The sequence below is a fragment of the Bison bison genome, unplaced genomic scaffold, assembly GCF_000754665.1.
Source record: "Bison bison bison isolate TAMUID 2011002044 unplaced genomic scaffold, Bison_UMD1.0 scf7180017864035, whole genome shotgun sequence".
Lineage (NCBI taxonomy): Eukaryota > Metazoa > Chordata > Mammalia > Artiodactyla > Bovidae > Bison > Bison bison.
Window position 1 is genome coordinate 14,204,299 of NW_011494607.1, and position 7,150 is coordinate 14,211,448.

Consider the following 7,150-nt stretch of genomic DNA (forward strand, 5'->3'; position numbering starts at 1 on the left):
CAGTGCTGGGAGGGATTGGGGGCAAGAGGAGAAGGGGACGACAGAGGATGAGATGGCTGGATGGCATCACCGACTCGATGGACGTGAGTCTGAGTGAACTCCGAGAGTTGGTGATGGACAGGGAGGCCTGCTGTGCTGGGATTCATGGGGTTGCAAAGAGTCAGACACGAGTGAGTGACTGATCTGATCTGATTTGATCTGAACCTATACTTCTAATACTCTAACCTAGCTTGAGAATATTGTGTGCACGCTCAGTCATGTTCAACTCTATGACCCTATAGACTGCAGCCCCCCAGGCTCCTCTGTCTATGGGATTCTCCAGGCAAGAATACTTGAGTGGGCTGCCATTTCTTCCACCAAGGGATCTTCCAAATCCAGGAATTGAACTGGTGTCTCAGCATCTCCTGCATTGGCAGGTAGATTTTTTACCACTAGCACCACCAACCACCTGGGAAGCCCCAACTTGAGAGTATTACATCATTCTATTCGGTTGTTATCCATTGCTTGCATTTAGTTTGCCATACTTATACATATCTTTCATGTAAGATTTATTTATAAGGGGTGGAACATAAGTTTTCATGTTAAAGAGAAACTTAGAGTTTGCCAGCTTTGACCTTGAAGTTTTGATGCTCTCAGAGGTATTTTGCAAGTAAGTTCTTTTAATATGAAAATAAGTACAAGGATGGTGATGAGATTCACAGAATCAGTTTCATAGGAACTCTTCACCATCTGGCTATTCTATCAGAGTAGCATTGAAAATCCCCACAAGAAACAAACATGTTTGTGTCTATCAAAAGAAGGGCACCTAAGAAACCAACAGGAAAGTTCTGACAGTCTATGTTTATCATTGGTATGAATTTATGACTGTATAAAGCAATAGTATTCTCTTATCCATACACAATATCGGCTATATTACTATAAGAAATATATATTAGTGATCAAAAATATCTGAGGGTAAACTAACACATGATAGGTGATACTGTGTAGACAGATCTTGGTACAGCCTGGAGTTAACAGGGAGCCCATATACTTTCTTCATGTCTCTCTAGCAACTCCCACCTAAGGGAAATAATAGCACGTTTCAGGTTACAGCTCTATTTATCTCTTAAACTACCCTGTTTCAACTTGGAGTTATGATTATAACATAATGTTGTATCTACCTTAACTACATAGTTCCTGGCATTACTTAGAGAAACAGAAATGTATAATTATTTGGTTTGGAAGACAGAAGCCCTCAAGGGAATTTTTTTTTTAACGGAATTTAAAGTCGAAGAAGTAGAGAAATATGATTATCTCATCATAAAAGAGTTAGTTAAGTTGTGGTAAAAGAGCAATACAAAACAACTCTATTAATGCAGGCAAAACAGTAAAATCACTACACAAGAGCTGACAGAGCAAATGCAGTGCTCATACTGAGTATCCTGAGCTCTGGGGCCAGTCATTTCCTTTACTCTGTGTATGTCCAGGCTGGCTGAGGCTGTGGCAGGGCTGAATTCAGATACTAGATAGAGCCTGGGACCCGTAGGCCTGTGCACATGTGTATAAAATGGAAATCACGAATGGAAACCTCTAATAGTATAAGATTCTAAATTATACTATATTTTTTAAATATCATAGAAAGTTTTGATATTTGGGAAAAAAACAACAATAGTTTAACTTTCCTTAATCTCATTGCCTACATGGACTGCACATTTTTTGAGGGAGAGAAGAAGACTATGTAGCAAAATAACTTGAATAATTGGCACAAGAGCTATTTATTTGATTCCAGAATATAAATACATCTTCTGGTTAGAAGGGCAGCAATTTGGGGGAGCTACAGACAGACTCCATTGAACTCTCAGAAATAAGGTTTACTACAGCAGGCTTAATTCAATCAAAAAACACAGTTTTTCTGAACCTCCCTACAATTTCTTTTGTATCTCTAAAAGTAGAAAGCAGAGGGGAAAAAGGGTAGGGTGGTTTCTTTCAAGTGGGGAGCCTCTGGGTTCTTATTGCAGCAACCAGTCCCCTAGAGAAAAATTCGAGAGGTCAATTCCCTTTATCATGTTTTTACACTGAAAGCATACAGTTCTCACTAAATCATGTGAATCATCTCACTAAATCATATAAACTAACAGCATTACCCCAAATGACAAAACATACTTGAAGTGACAAATTTAGGACATTGTATTACATTTATTATCACAGAAGAATTTGCTTTGATATGCAAATTTTAAAATGCATGAATATATGGGTCTAAGCCAAAAATAATCAATAAAAGACAACAGGGTGCAATTTTCATAACTGCAAGCTGCACTAAACAATATAGCAAGATTTAAGGTACAGTCTTGATTGTTACTTTATGATAAATGCATGCCCTTCAGTTGTCTTCTAGGGAGTAGAAATGTCAGTTACTGCAGGTTAAATTTCTTTAAGATTTTCTTCAGAGACAGTAAAACTGGACATTTTGCTCCTCAGACAACATTTCAGAAAGGATTTAAGAAAATTATTTTCTTGCCATAAAGTCATAACTATCTTGTGTTTTTTGTTAGATCATTCTAGTAGGAATCAGAGAAGGCGGATTAGAGTCAAGAGTGGTGCTATGGTGGCAGGTCTGGAGATTTTTGAGAAGGTTTAGGGGAGGAGTGGACAAAGCCTGGACCAAGACATTGACAGTGAGTGTCATTTGGGATGGTTTTGGATTAGAGAAGCCTCCCTGAGGTGGAACTGTGTGCCACTGGAGAGTAGGAGGTGAGGAGAAGGAGTAGGAGGAGCCGAGTACCATGCCCTATCCAAGCAGAAATGCAATGACTTCTCCTGTAAACTTTTCAGAGGAATACAAGTTTGTCTAATTTTTCCATACAATAGTTTAAGAGTGATCTCAACACATAACTAATGTATAAACTTTTACCCAGCCTTTTGAATTTTAGCATTCAAAAGATTCCCCCTAATAATCTTTAACAGACAAACCAACAACAACAACAAAAAATACGTAGGTGGAGAAAATTTAACTACAGATTTAGAGTACATTCAGTTCAGTTCAGTTCAGTTCAGTTGCTCAGTTGTGTCTGACGCTCTGACTCCATGAACCGCAGCACACCAGGCCTCCCTGTCCATCACCAACTCCCGGAGTTTACCCAAACTCATGTCCATTGAATCGGTGATGCCATCCGACCATCTCACCCTCTGTCATCCCCTTTTCCTCCCGCCTTCAATCTTTCCCAGCATCAGGGTCTTTTCAAATGAGTCAGCTCTTCACATCAGGTGGCCAAAGTATTGGAGTTTCAGCTTCAACATCAGTCCTTCCAAAGAACACCCAGGACTGATCTCCTTTAGGATGGACTGGTTGGATCTCCTTGCTATCCAAGGGACTCTCAAGAGTCTTCTCCAACAACACAGTTCAAAAGCATTAATTCTGTGCTCAGCTTTCTTTATAGTCCAACTCTCACATCCATACATGACTACTGGAAAAACCATAGCCTTGACTAGACAGACCTGGGTTGACAAAGTAATATCTCTGCTTTTTAATGTGCTGTCTAGGTTTGTCATACTTTACTTCCAATGAGTAAGCATCTTTTTATTTCATGGCTGCAATCACCATATGCAGTGATTTTGGAGCCCCAAAATATAAAGTCAGCCACAGTTTCCACTGTTTCCCCATCTATTTGCCATGAAGTGGTGGGACTGGATGCCATGATCTTAGTTTTCTGAATGTTGAGCTTTAAGCCAACTTTTTCACTCTCCTCTTTCACTTTCATCAAGAGGCTCTTTAGTTCTTCACTTTCTGCCATAAGGGTGGTGTCATCTGCCTATCTGAGGTTATTAATATTTCTCCCAGCAATCTTGATTCCAGCTTGTGCTTCTTCCAGCCCAGTGTTTCTCATGATGTACTCTATATATAAGTTAAATAAGCAGGGTGACAATAGAGTACATTATTAAATACAAAATTAAATCAATTAACCAAAAATATCCCTTTCTTTAAGCCTTTAACTAATTAAAATTTTGCCACAGAGAACATAGATTGAGTAGATAATAAATGCAAACAAAGCCACTTACCTTCATTTCCCACACCATCATTCATAAGTCCTCCAAGCCACATCATTTGCTCTAGGTCTGTGTGTGTGTTAAGTCACTTCAGTCATGTCTAGCTCTATAGACTGTCACCCAACATGGTCCTATGTCCATGGGCTTGGATTCTCCAGGTGAGAATATTGGCATGCGGTTGCCATTTCCTTCTTCAGGGAATCTTCCTGACCCAGGGATCAAACCTGTATCCATTACATCTCCTGCATTGTCAGGTAAGTTCTTTACCACCAGCGCTACCTGGGAAGCGATCTGCTGTATAGCGGCCATACATATTTGGGGTGATGTCTGGAACTTGGAACTCTGCCTCTAGTTTCCCCAGGGGAATATCTTTCAGAGGCATCTTAAGGTGAGTTCAGAATACAATAAGACTGTCATCAAGGGCTAACCAATGGAGAAGGAAATAAAAACGTATCTCTGAATGCCTACTGCTTTCAGTTTCTCCAGACTTCATTGTATCCTGTGTGTTTCTCTTCTTAGCTTAAACTACAAGGTCTCTTCTCTAAACCATATGGATTTATTATTCTTTGAGAAACTTTAAGGACAATGACATCAATTTTGTTGTTTGTTTGTTTTGGATTTTGGATAGGTGCCAATGTCTTTCAGCAATTTCCCTTTTGGAATTTATTCAAAGAAATAAATTGGGAGAGTATTAAAAAAGCAAAGAGGACACAAACTAGTGTTGTGATAGATCCAACCCAAAACCGAGTTACTTCCTCCCATCTTGTAGAATAGAAATAGCTCTCATAGTTATATATCTGCAGCCTGATCATCATTTCATTACTGTTATCTAACTGTGCATGTGTGATGCCTGGTTATTTCTTTTTATACACTGTAGGAAAGTAAGTAAGCTTTCCAGGGCATAGTAGGAAATTATATTCAGAACCTCAATTTTAGTGCCAGGCAACATGGGTTGCTAAAGGTATTATAAAAGGCTACTGTAAAAGATAATTATCACAGAGTTTCACCGTTACCTGGTTGGAGATTGAGATGTTGAAAAGCCACATTCAGAGGTTCCCACAACCTCACAGAAATTCAATCTAGACAACTTAAAACTAATCACTACTGACCTGAGCTGCTCTCATGAGGATCTTAAACAACAGAAGTAGTCCTGATTGATTACCCCAGCCTGTTGTATTTTTACTACAATGAATCTTTCTAGCTCTTGAAGATAACTGTTACTTATAAAAGACTTAATTGTTGGTGTTTATTTTTCCCAAGGAACATAAGCACAGTCCTCTGTGGAAATGTATCAGGTATACATGGAAATATTAAAGACAAAAAAGTAAACACTTAAATGATAGCAATTAGTTTTGTTTAAAAATGACAATTATAGTCATGATAGACATTAAAACAACAATAATAGTAATAATAGCAATTAATTTTTTATTTTTTAATTTTAAATTTATTTATTTTTTAATTGAAGGATAATTGCTTTACAGTATTGTGTTTGTTTCTGCCAAACATCAACATGAATCAGCCATAAGTATACATATGTCTCCTCCATCTTGAATCTTCTTCCCATTTCCCTCCTTCCCTTTCCTACCCCTCTAGGTTGTTACAGAGCCCCAGTTTGAGTTTACTGAGTCATACAGCAAATTCCCATTGGCTATCTAGTTTACATATGGTAATGTAAGTTTCCATGTTACTCTCTCCATAAATCCCACCCTCTCCTTCCTCCCCACTCCCCTCTCCGCGTCCACAAGTCTGTTCTCTGTGTCTGTGTCTCCATTGATGCCATGCATATAATTTCATCAGTGTCATCTTTCTAGACTCCATATGTATGCATTCAGTTCAGTTCAGTTCAGTCGCTCAGCTATGTCCGACTCTTTGCGACCCCATGAATTGCAGCATGTCAGGCCTGCCTGTCCATCACCAAATCCCGGAGTTCACTCAAACTCATATCCATCGAGTCGGTGATGCCATCCAGCCACCTCATCTTGTGTCATCCCCTTCTCCTCCTGCCCCCGATCCCTCCCAGCATCAGGGTCTTTTCCAATGAGTCAACTCTTTGTATGAGGTGGCCAAAGTATTGGAGTATCAGCTTCAGCATCAGTCCTTCCAATGAACACCCAGAACTGATGCATTAGTATATGATATTTATTTTTCTCTCTCAGGCTTACTTCACTCTCTATAACAGTCTCTAGGTTCATCTACCTCATTAAAACAGACTCAAATTCACTCCTTTTTATTAGCAGTTAATGTTGGTTGGACACCCATTTTGATGACAATGCAAAGGTAGTCTTTTAAGGGTTTTACATGCAAGAACATATTGGATTATTGTAACAAAATCCTTGAGGCCAGTTTTATAATCATTCGTATTTTACAATGTTTGACTCCATGGAAATTGTCTTTAAAACCAAGACTTTACTTCATGTAACTCCATTCATTACTAAAGTTCATGGGTGTGTGTGTGTGTTTTCCCTTTTCATTCTTTATTCATTGTATATACACATTCACATTGAAAATCAGAAGTTATCTGTTTAAATGTTAACTGTTTACTTCTGATAGAAGATTCAAGGGATTTTGGGTCTTTATTATACACACCCTTCTGCATTATTTGAGATTTTATCGAGAAGATATCATTTTTAATAAAAATATTTGAAACGAATATATATGGTTATATGGAAAATGTTTTAAATTCATTGTTTAAAGAAAGTAACTGGTTGCTTGGGGCTGGTGCACTGGGCAGGGAGGGAGGAGGGAGGGAGGTTCGGGATGGGGAACACGTGTATACCTGTGGCAGATTCATGTTGATGTATGGCAAAACCAATACAATATTGTAAAGTAATTAACCTCCAATTAAAATAAATAAATTATATTAAAAAGTAAGTTTCCAAATACTTATGCATTTATGATGACAATGTTGTACTCCTAAACCTACACATATGCCCACACACATATTCATAGTCACAGGTAAAATGTTGGAACTTCATCAAAATCTTAGTTATAATTATCTATGAAAGATGAAATTAGGCAGAGTTTCAATTTTCTTCTTTTTGGCTAAAATGGACTTTTTCATTTTACTTTGCATTAACATATGTTATTTTGTAATAGGTATAAAGCCAAAAAAAAAAAAAACTTAAAG